Genomic DNA, 16,684 nt, shown 5'->3' with positions numbered 1-16,684 from the left:
AGCAGAGCACAGGGAGGTTCTGTTTTAACAGCGTGGCTGGGTATTTGACTAACTCCACACACACACACACACACACACGCACACCACTCCACCCTGATCTGCTACCAGGCCTGTTGTCAAGTAACTCACCACTTACACTGTAATCATCACTAGATACTATTCAGAATACACCGCCAAGCTACTGAAGAGCCCCACTTTCTCAACTCTGGCATGGAATGATGTAGCGAGGGAGAGATCAAGAGAGAGCGAGAGAGAAATGTGAGAGAAAAATGAGGATATAAAAACAGAGGGGGTGGAGGAGGAGGAATGGTATGCATATACTGTAGAGAGGGAAATGAGCTAGATGAAAAAGGAGAGCAGTAAAACAAGGAGGCACATATAGTAAGTAGAAAGGCAGATCGAACAAAAGGGAGCGAGGTAGAGTAGAACGAGAGGTAGTGTAGAAAGAGAAATATGGATAACCCACCAGAGCAATAACGTTGCTAATGTGTCTCATTAAATTACATTCCTGTGTTGTCCTTCTAAATTGCTATTAACAATGGACCATTGAGGTCTGTTGTTTTACTCAAATCTATCTGAACCATAATTTATTTGACAAATGCCTTTGTTTGATTTGGCAATGTATTGGTTTTCATGCCAATAAATATGTTTTAATAATTCAAATTGAGGGAGAGTAGAAAAATCGAGTAGATTTCTATGAGAAGGGCAGACAAAGAGGTAAAGTTAGAAATATAGATAAAGTAGATGACATGTTAAAGAGGGGTAGAGTCGAAAAAGAGGTAAAGTAGAAAGAGGTAAAGGAGATGACATGTTAAAGAGAGGGAGGGCAGCAGGTGATTGTAGCTTTAACGGTTCAAAAGATAGAGCCACATTTGAAGGAAGAAAACTGAAACCGCTCTGTTTATTAAAACCTCATCTTGCTGCTACTGGAGGTTAACGACGTAACCCCGGTTCCGTGAACCATCGCGCTTTTTTTTTCTTCCCCAGAGTTTCTTTCGCAACCCCATTTTCAAATCAGGTGGCCCCACATGGGGTCGCTATCACCAGTTTGGGAAATGCTGCTCTACTGGCTCAAAGACCATGAGGCTACATGACAGCCTATGCTAGGAACAAAACCTGCTCTCCCTCATCCTCTTTTTCACTCTCCCTTCCCTTCTACCCCGGTCTCTTTGCCTCTTTCTCCCTCTCCCTGTCCCTCTGGGGAGTGTCCCAAATGGCACCCTATGCCCTATACAGTGGGCTCTGGTCATTAGTACTACACAGGGCATAGGATGCCATTTGGGACTCAGCCAATGACTCCATATAAGCTTTGTCATTCTGGACAGAGCACTCTACTGTTGATCTGCTTACTATCGGCCAGCTGATGAAATTAGTGACCACGGTACCTCAGGCTAGATCTGTGTGTGTGTGTGTGTGTGTGTGTGCGCGTGCACAGAAATATAGCAAACCAGGAACAAATTGTCTTACGACTATTAGAGCAAACAGCTCCTACAGTAGATACCCAAAGTGTACATGCAGTATTACTACAGTACTGGAGATATAAATAATTATTCAATACGCAGTGTGTGGTAAGTGAATGTTAAGCGTGTAAATTCCCAGTTACACACTGCTACTCCCATTCCGCTATTCTCTCACTTCTCTTCCTCTAGTACTAGGCCACTTCAATACAACGTGCTGTGAAGAGTGGCAGCAGCATTTACCAGTGAATAAGTGAACAAGGTAAATCCATTCGAACACTGACCTTTCATTCCAGCCCTTTACTTGACAACAAGAGGACATTGACAGGACATGGCTGCCTGGTTTAAAATGGTAGCATATTATTTAAGGCATCATAACCCCGCTAGAGAGGAGAAGAAAAAAAAGAAGTAGCGATAGAAAATGTCTGGAAGAAAAAAAGCTTGACATCTCATTCATACTAAACTGTTAAGCGTCTAGTAGGTATTAAAAAGTGCAGGATCAAATTGAGAGTTTTCAAAATCATACTTTTCATGATTAGGTGAAGAAAACAAATATACCGTCATGAACCGACATCAAATGATAGTTAAGAGCACTCTATCCTGTATCTAGAACAGAAAACAAATAAGGAAGAAAAGTGGAGTGCAGCAACAGCAGCAACCTGGGAGCAGCTCTTCGGAGTAACAGTTGCTGGGTTGGTGATGGAGAGAGGGTCAGTGTATTTTTTTGGGCCTCCTATGTCCAAATACTTAAAAAAAAAATATATATATATATATATATATATATACACACACTTGTGTGTGGAACCAGTATTTATTTTTCATATTTTAGTCATTTAGCAGAAGTTCTTGCTCAAGGACACGTCGGCAGATTTTTCACCTAGTCGGCTCAGGGATTTGAACTAGTAACCTTTCAGTTACTGGCCCAACACTCTTAACTGCTAGGCTACCTGCTGCCTAGTCTAACAAATTCTTAATGGCACTAACAGTTTGCAAATTAGTTTAAGTGGAAAATAGAGGGGACACATTTATTCCAGAACTGCAGCTCGTTGTTGGAACAATCAACCAGTCCATTTTGAATTGTTGCTAAAACTGTCGTCACTTGGCAAGGAATGTGGCTTGTGTATCCCATCAGTTTTTAACAGCCACTTATACCTGTAGGCCTAACGAGAGTGTGTACGCACACTCACGGTCGTAACGCAACTGAGTGAGCCATGGAGGGAATCTAGGGAGAAGAACTGTGTGATGTTTGGTATGGATTATTTTCTGTTGTGCCCCCACAAATCCACATGTCAAATCAAATTTGTGGTCTTCAAAAACATTTCACTTGCCTGCTCAGGCATCCACAAACCACATTCCCCCAAATTGTTTTACAGTGTTTTTACATTTAAATGTATTCATTTATTTTTAAATCTCTGGTAAAAAAATAAAAAATAAACATTTTAAATACATTTTTAAAAAACAAATCAAACTTTGGCGTCCTTCCAAGTACTCGAACACTCATGTCCACCTCTACACCCTCCGTTCATCCATCAGCAGTCCGGGTATTCAACAGGTGGGGATGGAAAAACAGATTGGCTGGAGGCGAAACAGATCACAAACACTGGTAAACGAATTAGGGAGGAAAGGGAAATGGGGAAGGGGAGGTTAGTGACACAGGTGAAATATGAAGAGCTGGGTTTGTATTCTAATGGAGGTAGAAAGGGGAGCACAGAGATGAAGAGAAGAGGGGGAAAGAGAACAAGAGGAGAGAATAAGGTTCAGTTGGTAGGAGACAGAACTCTTCACCTCTATCATTCTCTTGGCCCTCAACTTCTCCCTCCTCACCTCTCTCCTCCCTGCCCTTTCCCAATCATCCCTCCTTGCCTCCTCTCTTCCTGCCTCTGCAGACACACCTGCCTTGCATACTAAAGCACGGACTGCGTCTCTCCCTCTCCTTCCCTCCCTGCAGAGCAGACACGCAACCCCCCACTCACAGACTGCACCAAACCCCACCTCCCCCCCTGCCACTAAGAAAACGTGGCTGTGGCCACACCCTAGACAGTGGGGAACTTGCCCAGTCGCACCCAGCAACAGCTCAAAATCAGCTTTACAGTTCCAGCACCACATGCTATAGCTGGCTGATCGCTTACGGTCCTATACTGCCTACTAATGACTCATACATCCCATGTGATGTAAATTGTAAGCACACGCACACTGCCAACACTTGCTCCACCCACACCCAGTATGGTGTGCACACACACACGCAGATCACAGTTGACTTCAGAGATGGATTAATATAATAAACAGTCTTAACATATAACACTCCATAGGGAAATCAGGCCCTTCTCAAAGAACCAGCTTCAGTTCAACTGTGCTTACTCTCACTACAACACCACACAATCTCAGAATACACAATCTCAGAGTAAGAGAGTACGAGAGTACGAGAGAAGCATTGAAGTGTGTTATTCAATAAGCTAATGTTTTGCATTCAAACACACTGTCCACTCCCCTATTTTTAGATGAGTCAATATAAAAACCTAGATGATAATATCCAGTAAATCACAGCTAAACAAACATTATCTTAGCATGTGGTCTGTGTTTGTATATGCAGTGTTGTGCTGCCTCTGTTCTAAAGAGCTGACCAGTTGCTGGTGTTTACCAATGAAAAAGCTGCAACAGGACAGAGTACACAGACAAACATCTCTCCCCCTCCGCCTCTCTCCCCCTCTCTCCCCCTCCGCCTCTCTCCCCCTCCGCCTCTCTCCCCCTCCGCCTCTCTCCCCCTCCGCCTCTCTCCCTCGTTCCACTGTTGCAGTGGCAGAAGGATAAAGCAGGAATGAAGGAGACCACACCCTATCTGCAGTCACATGACCTGCCTGGAGGAGGAAATCCCTTACTGCAGAGAGAGGTAGAGAGAGAGAGAGAGAGAGAGAGAGAGAGAGAGACGGAAGAGAGAGAAGAAACTGAAAAAGACAGAGACGGATGGGATTTTAAGAGTACACAGAGAGAGAGAGAGAGAGAGAGAGAGAGAGAGAGAGAGAGAAAATAGATTAACCATGTAAGTAGAGACAACAAATGGAGTCAGGCAGCAAATAAGAGGCAAAGAATGAGAAGGGGGAAAACATGGAGGGAGAGGGGGCGAGGGTTGGTGGCCAGGCAACTCTCTCCCTCTTCTCCTCAGACACGTTGAACTCATTTGTGTTCTCAAACATGCAGTGAGCAGAGCCATAGCTGGCCAGCCCAAATCACAAAGACACCTCCCAACTCCTCTCCTCTAATCCTCCTCTCCTTCTCATCCCTCTCTCCCGCTGTGTGTGTCTGGTAGGCGCCTGGCCCTAAGGTATGAACAAGACATAACATCAGCGAAGACGGGTGGCACACACCCCAACACCCCAGACTATATAAGGACACAACTACAATAAGAAACTACACACACAGCTCTATATAAGGACTCAACTACAATAAGAAACTGAATACACGCACGCACACACAGGACTCAGCTATAACAAGAACCTACACACACACGTCCATATAAGGAGCTGACAACAGTCAAATGGAAATCACCAAAAAATGCAAACATATTTTACATGTTGATCCATTAGCAGATGCTTCCCATAGCAACTTACACTCAGTTCTTTCAACTAAGGCAGGTAAGACAACCACATATCATTCATTGCAAGTAAAACATTCCAAAGAAAATCTGCTATTAAAAAAAACACACACATTCAACCATGTAATCTGGTTACAAAAAAAAACAAATCCATTATGTTACCCTGTAAATGTAATCAGTTACCTTACCAGCAAAAATATTATTGTCAGATTACAGATAGTTTTGAAAAGTAGATGATTTCTTCTTGGATTACTTTTAAAAATCAGAAAGGATGCTTCTGAAAAAAATACATTATGACACCTTTCTGTTCTCTCAATGACATTCAATTCAGCATTGAAAAAAGTTTAAGTTCGTTCCACCACGCTCAGGTGGAACAAACAGAGACCACTATGAAGACACACCAAATATGGTTGATGGATCCCTTTTGTCTTCTTCAGAAAGAAGAAACAGAAAGTAATCCGATTACATTACTGAGTTCAGGTAATCCAAAAGTTGTTACTGATTACAATTTGACAGGTAACTAGTAACTAACATTTAGAAAGTAACCTACCCAACCCCACACAGCTTTACATAACGACCTCCTGTACAGCTCCACAATGCCAGAAGGTTTTGACCATTTTCCTCCTCTTGGAGTGCATCTGAGATATAGTACACTATATGGTCCTTCTGTAGCTCAGTTGGTAGAGCATGGCGCTTGTAACGCCAGGGTAGTGGGTTCGATTCCCGGGACCACCCATACATAGAATGTATGCACACATGACTGTAAGTCGCTTTGGATAAAAGCGTCTGCTAAATGGCATATATTATTATTATTATTAAATAAATAGCTGGAGACACAGACAGACAGCACCACCTGAGTCACCGGAGGACAGATGGAGTGGATCAGAACATGGAGGCTCGATCTGGGACGGGCTCTGGAAGGCATGTTGGCACACAGACAAACACAACGACATGCCAGGGTGCTCACAGAACTAGGATGACTATTACATGAATGTACCAGTGGCATTAGAAAAACCAAAGTACAGAGCAAGTTACTTCACAGTAAAAAAATAAAAACTATTTTCTGGTGATCTGTATTCTTTCTCCGTGTGTCATCAGTGGTTCCCTTTTCCATCCACTGTGAGACCCAGGGATCTCTAACCCTCACACTGGTCAGAGCCAGAGTCACAACATCTCCATGGCAACCCTCATTGATAAAGAACACACACACACACACACACACACACACACACACATCTCCTACTCCAGGGTCTTCCTGCTGCTGGGATTACATTTGGGTCTCACAAGCACATACACAGTCAGGTATAGACAGTGGACAAAAACACTATTTATGGCCTCTCCCTCTTTCAACCTTAGCAAATATTAATGAATTTAGAGGAATTAATAGTTTCCACCCTGACACTTTATATTTCAGATTCTTCAAAGTAGATACCCTTTATCTTGACAACAGCTTTGCACACTCTAGGCATTCTCTCAACCAGCTTCATGAGGAAGTCATGAATCAGGGCTTCATGGTCAAATTGCTGCAAAGCAACCACTACAAAATGACACCAATAAGAAGAAGAGACTTGCTTGGGCCAAGAAACACGATTAATGGACATTAAACCACTGGAAATCTGTCCTTTGGTCTGATGAGTCCAAATTTTTGGTTCCAACTGGATGATCTCGGCATGTGTGGTTCCCACCGTGAAGCATGGATGAGGAGGTGCGATGGTGTGGGGGTGCATTGCTGGTGACGCTGTCATGATTTATTTAGAATTCAAGGCACACTTAACCAGCATGGCTACCACAGCATTCTGCAGCGATACAATCAATGTGTTATTTCATAGTTGATGTCTTCACTATTCTTCTACAATGTAGAAAATAGTAAACGATTAAGAAAGACCCTTGAATGAGTCGGTGTCCAAACCTTTGACTGGCACTGTAGGAGTCTACTTTTAACAACTGCTGCTGAACCTTTTACTAAAACACATTTACTTGAAGAGTACAGACGTACATTTTGGCAACAGAATGACAGTAAAATCTCCAAGTTTACGTGACCACGTTTTCCAAAAACAATGTTAAACATCTACTCTAAATAAAGATTCAAAAGATGTCTATGGAAAGACTGGGGTGTCAGCTATGATTATTATGACACCTTGACTTTGAGAAAAATATTTACAGTAAGTGAAGTGGATCAACACTTGGCAAACAGAATGACATCATGGGTCCTCGATCTGTACTTTCCAGAAATGATTAGTTATGAATGTAATTTTAGTCATGGAGGTGTATCCTGAATATGTACACAAAAAAGGTAGACAAATGTAATATCCTCCTTTGCATGTTTGGGTATTATTCTACAAACTGGTTACTATTTTAATGAGCTCCGCCCCCAAACAAAACCACATTTGGTATAGTAAAGTAGTGTAATATTCAGTAGTCATGTATATTACATTACACCTCTACTATCCTTTATTATACTGTATTATCCTTTTCTATACTCTGTCCTTTTCTTTGCTATACTCTACTGTAGTATCCCTTTCTTTACTCTACTGTAGTATCCCTTTCTTTACTGTATTATCCTTTTCTTTACTGGAGTATCCCTTTCTTTACTCTACTGTAAGTATCCCTTTCTTTACTCTACTGTAAGTATCCCTTTCTTTACTCTACTGTAGTATCCCTTTCTTTACTCTACTGTAGTATCCCTTTCTTTACTGCAGTATCCCTTTCTTTACTGCAGTATCCCTTTCTTTACTGCAGTATCCCTTTCTTTACTGCAGTATCCTTTTCTTTACTCTACTGTATTATCCTTTTCTTTACTCTACTGTATTATCCTTTTCTTTACTCTACTGTAAGTATCCCTTTCTTTACTCTACTGTAAGTATCCCTTTCTTTACTGTATTATCCTTTTCTTTACTGTAAGTATCCCTTTCTTTACTGTATTATCCTTTTCTTTACTGTAGTATCCCTTTCTTTACTCTACTGTAAGTATCCCTTTCTTTACTCTACTGTAGTATCCCTTTCTTTACTGTATTATCCCTTTCTTTACTGCAGTATCCCTTTCTTTACTGCAGTATCCCTTTCTTTACTCTACTGTATTATCATTTTCTTTACTCTACTGTAGTATCCCTTTCTTTACTCTACTTTAGTATCCATTTCTTTACTCTACTGTAAGTATCCCTTTCTTTACTCTACTGTAAGTATCCCTTTCTTTACTCTACTGTAAGTATCCCTTTCTTTACTCTACTGTAAGTATCCCTTTCTTTACTCTACTGTAGTATCCCTTTCTTTACTCTACTGTAGTATCCCTTTCTTTACTCTACTGTAGTATCCCTTTCTTTACTCTACTATAGTATCCCTTTCTTTACTCTACTGTAGTATCCCTTTCTTTACTCTACTGTAGTATCCCTTTCTTTACTCTACTGTAGCATCCCTTTCTTTACTCTACTGTAGCATCCCTTTCTTTACTCTACTGTAGCATCCCTTTCCTTACTCTACTGTAGTATCCCTTTCCTTACTCTACTGTAGTATCCCTTTCTTTACTCTACTGTAAGTATCCCTTTCTTTACTCTACTGTAAGTATCCCTTTCTTTACTCTACTGTAAGTATCCCTTTCTTTACTCTACTGTAAGTATCCCTTTCTTTACTCTACTGTAAGTATCCCTTTCTTTACTCTACTGTAAGTATCCCTTTCTTTACTCTACTGTAAGTATCCCTTTCTTTACTCTACTGTAAGTATCCCTTTCTTTACTCTACTGTAAGTATCCCTTTCTTTACTCTACTGTAAGTATCCCTTTCTTTACTCTACTGTAAGTATCCCTTTCTTTACTCTACTGTAGTATCCCTTTCTTTACTCTACTTTACTGTGCTCTAATGCCACTGCGGTTGGTGACTATGATTTCCTATAGTGGCCAATTACATTGCAGTCATTCTGTTACTGATCTGTCACTGTTACCAATTTGGTAACATCGTGACATGTTTTAGTCACTTAATAATTCATAAACAAAATTGCTATCCATAAAAAAAATCTTAAAGATGTGTGTCTTTGGTAACAGAATGACAAGACACTAGGCAATATTTGTTAAACTTACAGAAGGCAAATCATTTATGCAAAACTAAATATAAAAGCTTATATTAGTTGTCAGGGGCCATTTCTTCAACATGAGTGTGTTTTGATGTAGTCCTAATAGCGTTTAAAGACTCTCTCCATCTGTGTGACCAGAAATCAAAGCCTTTGCTTTTTATTTTTTTAAGATGGAAAATAGTCATTTCCCCAAAATAGACTCTTAGCTTTCAATTGACACAAAATGTGGTGTTGGTGCTCTTGGGGCTTTTAAGAGGAAATTACCCGTCTCTCTGTGTGTCCTGGTCTGGAATGTCACCACACTGATCTGGGAGGGCGGGTCTGAAGCAGAGACATGATCACACCCCTGCCCCTCCCACCCCACACCACCACACACAGGCAGGCATGAAGACACAAGCATTCTCACAGACATGCATACACATGCACACTCACACAAACATACAGGCTTGTAAGTAGGCATAGGCTTGCACCCAAGGAAATTCAAAAATGATGCACGCACACACTATAGTTTCATGCATTAAGCTCATTCTTGGCATTCCTGTCCCGTACTCCATTCCTCCCTCTTGCCGACTTACTCTGGGTGGACGGTGGAATCACATTCCTCTGAATGTAAAACTACACAACGTGTGTTTTCTAAAAGCTTGTTGTAAAGAGAGATTATCGAGGAAACCTTTGGCTAAAGCAGGACTCTCTCCTCCCTCTCAAATGCTTCCACCTTCCATCTTTCCCCTCTACCTACCTTTTTGGTTCCTTATTCCTGTCGTTCCCTCCCCTCCTCCCTCTTCCACTGAACAGAACAATGAGCTGTATGTGTGCCCAAGCACTCTGAGCCACTCCCAGGGGTGCGTGGGCTCTGGTTCCATTTAGAAATTATTCCATGCTGTCAGCTACTAAATGAGAGGGCCCGCTCAGAGAAGAGGGAACGAGACAGAGGGAACGAGTAGAGAGAGCGCGGGGGGTAGATTGAGACCGAGGTAAAGAGTAGAGTAAGTGAGAAAAATATTTATGCAAAAGAGGCAAGAGAAAAAAAAACACGTGGAAAGAGGAAGGGGAAGGAATATAGCGAGTACATTCGAGACAAGATGCAAGAGACAAGGAGACTGAGCTCAAATTGTTTGAGGAGAGAAGAACGATAGACAGAGTGAGGGGGAGAGAAAAAGGGGGAGAGAGAGAGCGAGAAGAGGAAGGGACCTGGTGAGTAAGCATGAGACAAGAGGAGAGACAGCTAAAAATATTTGAGGGAAGAAGAACGATAGAAGAGAGAGAGGGGGGGAAGAGAGAGCGAGTGAGAGGGAGGGACATGGTGAGTAAGCACGAGACACATGGAAAGAGACAAGAGGAGAGACTGAGCTAAAAATGTTTGAAGGAAGAAGAAGAATCGAAGAGAGAGGGGAAGAGAGAGCGAGAGGGAAGATGAAGGGCGAGGGGACATGGTGAGTAAGAATGAAACACATGGAAAGAGAGGGCAGAAAGAGAGAGAATTGACTCATGCAGAGACCAAAGGACAAAGAAACAACTAACCAGAGAAACGTCTGGGTGGGGGGACAGCAGTGCACATGAAAGAAAGTGAAGAAAAGGTGGATATGTTACATGTTGCCATAGTGATGGTGAGTCCATGGACAATTGCCAAAAGCCAGTCCCTTGTACTAGTAGCCAAATACACAGACCGTCTCATCTCTAGCTGATCCTGTTGGTTTTGGCCCAGGCTCATCTTAAACTCTTTAGAATGTGAATCTGGTCCCTCTGTCCCATAAAAAGAAGGGTTGTTGAAACATCAACTCACAGAGCAACCAAACCTAGCTCTAAAAACAACATCCAACCATCTCTCAGAGTTGGTGAAAGCTCGAGAGAAAAAATAATTCCTGCAACAGGCATTTAAGCAAATTCATGTAAAAGGCTTTTTTTTTTAAAACATTGAAGGACAAGTTGTGTTAACTCTACTTGGGTTGTGGTTGGAGTTGACACGAATACACACATGATAATTGTGCGTGTGTAAGTTTTCCATCTCACATGGGAATGTTGCCGCTGATCATGGTTGACTGCTGTCATTGAATTAAAGTCCTTAGTCTTGGCAGCTCTACGCTATGTGTGTGTGTGTGTGTGTGTGTGTGTGTGTGTGTGTGTACACTTGTTAGTGGGAATTTACTGCACTGACAGATGACTTAGGCTTCCATTACAGCCGGCCAATCAACACGAGGTTGACATTCAGAGATGAGCGCAGGCGGACAGAGAGGTACACCAAACACACCCCAACCAACCGTCAGCCACAATTAGCCACTTTGTTTTCATTATGCATGATACTTGAATGTATTTTTTTACCCTGTAATTCATCATTTTTATTTTTTTTGTGTGTAAATCTCTATTTATTTGTTTATCTGCCTTAGGTACTTTCTGTTGTATGGTTTGTGTTATGAATACTTGAAAGGAGGTGACTTACAAGCCTTTCAGAGTTCGTACCTCTCCTGCATTGTTTTTGTTTGCGTATTAATCTCTCATATTGTTTTACATTTTCTTGAGAGCAAATACAAAAAACTAAATGAACACACACACACACACACACACACGGTTTTGCAGTAGCAAAGACATAGCTGTGTAGGAGTGGACGCTCACGTCACATCAGCACAAAACCCTTTTACTGTACAGGGGCCTATAAACCCCCTTCAGAATAGGAACCCTTGTTGACCCCACTGGCCAGAAGAAGTCCCTTCAAGCCAGGCTTGACCAGGAAAAGGCCCCAATCAAGCCTGCTATCTTCATCCAGGGCTATAGAACATATTATAGAGAAACCAGAAGAGCCCCAGCTGAAATGTTTTTTTTTCTCCAGTATATGACTGGGCAATAAAGTCCTGATCCAGAGAGGCCTACTTCCACTTGACCATGGAAAGTGACAAGTCTTTTTCTAAGAAAATACGCCTACTCATTCAACAACGGACCAAGATCGAGACCACCTTTCCTAACAGCACATCAAACATGAAGGACTCATAACATCTTGGGGTTGGTGTAAAGTACGTTGTGTGACATTATTTTGTTTTTTTCCTATGTTATTGCAAGGGATAATATGCGCATCACAAGTAATCATGCAATGTGTAACCTAACCAATGCCGGTTTGGTGCCTTGGAACGGCAAACCTCATTTCATTCCCTATTGGACTGTTTCTGTGAGTGTATGGTACACACAGAACATTCTATGGACACTTATGGACCAATTCCTAATTTCTCCAATTGGCACAAACATACCAACACCCGAAGACCCTCATTCTATCTGTTGACTGTAACTACACAACTAAATTGGCCTTTCTCTCCCCAGCATTGGCATGAGGTGTAATGTGTAGCTCTTTAGGTTAACGTTAAAGCAGCAATAAATCAGTAGAAACAATAACAAATAAGATTCCCCGCCCCGTTGTGGTAAAAATCTAAGGGATGGGGCTGGAGAAACGTAACCACTCTCAAATTCATAGACAGAGCTGTGGATGCAAGGACTGACCATACAAGGACTGACCATACATGATATCAAAATTATAGCTTCAACCATGTTGAGGCTTTATAGTGTGTTTACAAAACGGCGTAAAACCAGCTTATATTTTGGGGTCTGATGGGGTACAACAGTTGAACTAAGCTCATGAGGCATTTAAAAAGTTACAATCTTTAAGAATCTATGGATAAATATTTTATTTAAACTTTATTTTACTTGGCAAGTCAGTTAAGAACAAAATTCTTATTTACAATGACGGCCTACACCAGCCAAACTCGGATGATGCTGGGCCAATTGTGCACCGTCCTATGGTAGTCCCAATCACGGCCGGTTGTGATACAGCCTGGATTCGAACCAGGGTGTCTGTAGTGCCGCCTCTCATACTGAGATGCAGTGCCTTTGACCGCTGCGCAACTCAGGTGCCCAAAAATGGATATAGCAACTTCTGATTGGAACAGGATCATTTAAACATTACTTGCCCTTTTCAGTTCGTCCCTCCATTCCCAGAAATATAGGAAATAGTATTTCACAGTATACACCCGCGTGACCTGTTAAGTATAGTGGAGTGTGTAAATGTCGGTCTATCCAAATTGAGAATATCTAACAATTTGCTGGAATTTTTTTATTTTATTCATACATTCCCTGTATCGATCATATGCCATTATCATTCATCCTGTAGCCATTGATTCATTTTATCTGTCGTTTTCTGATACAAAACAAGCTTAAGAAAACATACGAATTCATGAATGTGATACTAGACTCATCAATATACCTTCAGATAAATCAATTATTAATAATATCCCTATTTTTTTGTTTGTTCTAAGTGTCATTGTTAAGGTCACTTATAAGCCAGGTCTTCATGTACAATTTATTTTCCAATAAACGGACTGGTTCCCAGATTTAAAGCATATATTAATTTGTCATTAGAGATATATTTTTTTATTTATAGTAATAACTTGACCAATATCTCTTAAAGCTGGGGATGTCCAGGCTATTGCAACACCTACAGATGTAGGATCTTAATTTGATCACTTTTGTTGCTGAGAAGTTTCCTGCACAGAAGGAAAAGCAAACTTGTAGTGTATTCAAGGTTTAAAAAGACTTCTAAAAAGTTTGTAAATTCCACTTAAAAATGTCAGACTTGATTTTCCCTAACGAGAAATGTACTAACCCCATACAAAATAAATGCCCATTCATTATAATTCACATAATTCATTTCCTGTTTCTGGGGGATTATTTTCCTGCTGTAGAAAACTGGCTCAAATTAAGATCCTAGATCTGTATCAATGAATAGTTACACCTCCATGAATGAACCAAGTCATTTCACTCTCAGCACTCTTACCTATAGGGGACTTTGAAGGGGACTCCTTTGAAGTGCATATCAACATCTGTGCTCTATAAAGCCTTCTCAATCAGCGCCCATGGCTAATGAGAACCAGAGGGCTCACAGGGAGGGGAAAAAACCTTTGATTTAGACCAGGTTTAGACCAGGCCTCGGATGAGTTAGCTGGCAGCTGACCCCCACTGGGCTGAGCCTACATCCAGGCTGAATGAAGAGATACGGTCACCTGGTTCAGATAAGCGCCTGATCAGATGTGGAGGTATCCCCAGGTACAGATGAGCTTGTGTTGGCCTGAACACCCATGTACAGAAAAGACGGGGCCTCTAAACCAATGCTATTTAAAGGGAAGCCCTTTCTGGGGAACATTGAAACAGTCCATGTAAGCCTGTAGCTCTGCAGTAGTCTGTCGTTGGAGCTATAGGACATGTCTTAAACAAGCTCAGGCGAAGCGTCGCTGACTGCTTGTCCTCTCTGTGTGTGCGTGTGTGTATGTGTGCGGACCAAGCTCAGAGGTCTACTTTAGCACCAGCGGATCCTTGTTCTCCTAATTGCGACATGTCTTGGCCGTTAGTGCTAGCAGGCCGTGGTTACGCTAGCAGTCTCAGAGGATATGCTAATCTCTTAATTAGAATCGCTCAGAAGAGCTTTCAACAGTCTACCACTCTCCCGCTCCTCCCCCGCTCCCTTACTCCCATTCTCCCCACTTCAACACCACCATCTCTCATCTAGTGTCCTCTCTGCGCCCCTGTTTTCCCTTTGAATCTCCTTTCCATCTACCCTCCTCAGCTTTCACTCTCCCCTCCATCGCCCCTTTCCTAACCTGTCCCCCTCTTCATCTCTTGCTGTCTAGGCCAGCCAGGTCACCCGTGATACAAGTCAGTATTTGACATCCATCCATGTCAGGAGATGTGTAAACTGACCACCAGGGGCAACAGTGAGCACTGTTACTTTCAAGTAGGTTTCAGTTGTGGAATATTTTTGTATTTAAAAAAAATGTTACCTTTATTTAACGAGGCAAGTTCGAGGCAAAGGTTGCAAGTTCGAACAAATGATAAAAAGTAGTTTTTATATTTTAGCCTTAATCCTATCCCAATCCTTAACCCTTACCTTAACCATTCCGAGTTAATGCCTAACCTCAAGAATTTGGAGTGAATGCCTAAACTTAACTTTAAACACCACAACCTAAACAATTTAACATTTGAGAAACATGGATGTACATCTAATTCTGAAGTGAGACAGAGCCGGTAGGTCTAGGCGCTGGCTACAGAGACTGACAATGAAAAACTAAAACTAACAGGTGGTTAGATGACAGTGTGCAATTATGCTAATTACACAGCGTGAAGGCTGCTAAGTAAACATCTGACATGATATTGCAAAAACCAAAGTTGAAGCTCTCATTTCCGAAGTGCTCTGTGGGAGAAAGAGACGGCCCTTTAGCCACAAATGCCTAATTCTCCATTTCTCGCCCTCCCCTCCCTCCCTCATAGCACCTCTCGCGGCAAGTTCCACACACAATACCTCAAGGAGATTGGGCGGGGAGAGAGAAGATGGGTGGCTGAGGGAAAGGAGAGTGTATAAATCCCCTGAATTGGAAAAAAAAAGTGTGTGTGTTGAGGGGGGCTACAGCAGTGATTATCAGATAGCACAGAAGGTCCCTCAGATAAAGGCCAGTCATATCATCCCTCTCTCTCCATCACTCTCCCTCCCCCTCCCTCTCACACACAGATGCATCTAACTGCATCAATTGACAGAGAGAGGGAGCCTACCAGTGCTTAAGGATGAGAGAGGCACCATACCAGCCTCCCACAAATCCCAGCCTGTATGGAGTCCAACACAAATCAGGGTTCGGCGTGAACGCCTGTTCACATACCTGCTTCCCCATTCACACACACACACTACTTCTAAAACGGGCTCTCCAGGACTGGAGCTTTTAAAAGTGGAGATATTTTTACATTAAATGTGATGCACAGGATGCAATCTCTACTGGCAATATTCCATTTTTGAGTAAAGTACCTTGCAGTGGATTAAGTCTTTTTGGACCAACAGCTTGACATTGTGTCAATAGGAAGTCAACAGTTTCACAGAGGAAGAAAAACAAACGCTGTTAAAGTGGTCTACTTTGGAGACGGTAACACAACAGCTCTTATACGGACAGACCCATTATAGAACCCCTCGCCCTGGAGCGTAGTGTCACTGAGCATGCTACCAGTGTGTGTGGCCAGAGGTTAGAGGCAACAACAAAAACTACATCTGGTCCTGACCCTATTCAGCTGACCTCTTGTTCGATTGATCCCAGAGACACCGGTGGTCACGGGCTGGCCCTATCCCCAAACAGGCATGCTTTGGTGTTTACAAAAGATTGATTCAGAATTATGGTGGTCTTGTTTGGGATACAATGGCTGAGCTGTATAGGCTTACAGCCAACTCCCCGATATATTCAAGGACTTGAGACTAATGAAATCAAGCACTAAACTGAAGCAAGTAGTACAAAATGTATTTGAATGGGACATGGTGAACTGTGGTGCACTGGAAGAGAATGACACGTATCAGGAGTAGTAGTAGAGAGCAGAATCATATTACGGAGGGAGATCGGTCCACTTGGTTGGATGGCATGTTACTACTGCCTCTGCTGGTGTCATGGTTTCATTCATAATGACAAGCTGGGTTCCACTTCTAATTCCATTCATGTAGGTTATATGCTGGCTTGGCTACACACCCGGTGTTGTGTTGCATTCTGGGGCAGAACACCCCACGTCAGCCAA

General features: G+C 42.1%; 1 protein-coding gene across 10 annotated transcripts in view; it reads right to left on the bottom strand.

Moving 5' to 3' along the window:
* The window catches only part of LOC118388829 (plasma membrane calcium-transporting ATPase 1-like), a 146,915-nt gene that overhangs the window by 112,176 nt on the left and 18,055 nt on the right, over window positions 1–16,684 (bottom strand). The window contains exon 1 of one of the 10 annotated variants that reach the window (XM_052527161.1): window positions 9,849–10,015. The exons of the other annotated variants lie outside the window; for them this stretch is intronic. The gene's annotated coding sequence lies outside the window, so the exon portion shown is untranslated. Of the gene's footprint in view, window positions 1–9,848; window positions 10,016–16,684 lie in introns of those variants that run through there. 10 annotated transcript variants of the gene reach the window in all.

This window comes from Oncorhynchus keta, chromosome 10 (assembly GCF_023373465.1).
Source record: "Oncorhynchus keta strain PuntledgeMale-10-30-2019 chromosome 10, Oket_V2, whole genome shotgun sequence".
In the NCBI taxonomy this organism is placed as follows: Eukaryota; Metazoa; Chordata; class Actinopteri; order Salmoniformes; family Salmonidae; genus Oncorhynchus; species Oncorhynchus keta.
This window is presented reverse-complemented; position numbering and strand designations above follow the sequence as displayed.